The following is a 759-nucleotide window of genomic DNA, read 5'->3' as shown; positions in this document are numbered from 1 at the left end:
ATAATCAATTAATTAAACTGTAATAATAATAACTCAGTCGAACAGAACTAAACGTTCTATCAAGTAAATTAACTACAGAATGAAAATCATAATAAAGTGAACAAGAATGAAACAAAAAACGGATGAACTAACTATAGGAAATAAAAAGGAGCGATAAACTCATAACATGTATTAAAATATTACAAGAAACAAAATACTCACCCAGCAAAGAAAAAAGAATCTGATGCAATAAATTCCTGCCCAGCATCCTAACGCGATAGAAATTGCAACAATAATTCCAATAAATTATAAATAAAAGAACTGTCATAGAACATAGGTGAAAATTTTAAAGATAGACATTTTAATATGGTAAACTGCGGAAATTTAAGGAACAAAACGGAAACAACTACATGAGAATAAATTAACGGATCATCTAATCACAAAAAGGTAAAAGGGCGACACAGTCACAATAAGTATTAAATATTATGAGAAACATATTACTCACCCAGCAAAGAAGACAAACGAGATGCAATAAATTCCTGTTCACTATCTGGGAACACGATAGAATCTGCAACAGAAATTCCAATAAAATATAAAAAGAGAACTGTCATAGAACATAGGGGAAAATATTAAAATACTATAAATCCTAAACATGTTAGTATGGTAAGCTATGGAAATTTAAGGAAAAATGGAAAATAGTACACGAAAACAAGTTAACACCATTTGAAACGTCTCATATTTCCCTTGAAAGTCAACGAAAAGACGCAACCGCAAAACTAC

The sequence above is a fragment of the Ceratina calcarata genome, unplaced genomic scaffold (genome assembly GCF_001652005.2).
Source record: "Ceratina calcarata isolate Rehan_Ccalc_2016 unplaced genomic scaffold, ASM165200v1 scaffold1897, whole genome shotgun sequence".
Classification (NCBI taxonomy): domain Eukaryota; kingdom Metazoa; phylum Arthropoda; class Insecta; order Hymenoptera; family Apidae; genus Ceratina; species Ceratina calcarata.
This window is presented reverse-complemented; position numbering follows the sequence as displayed.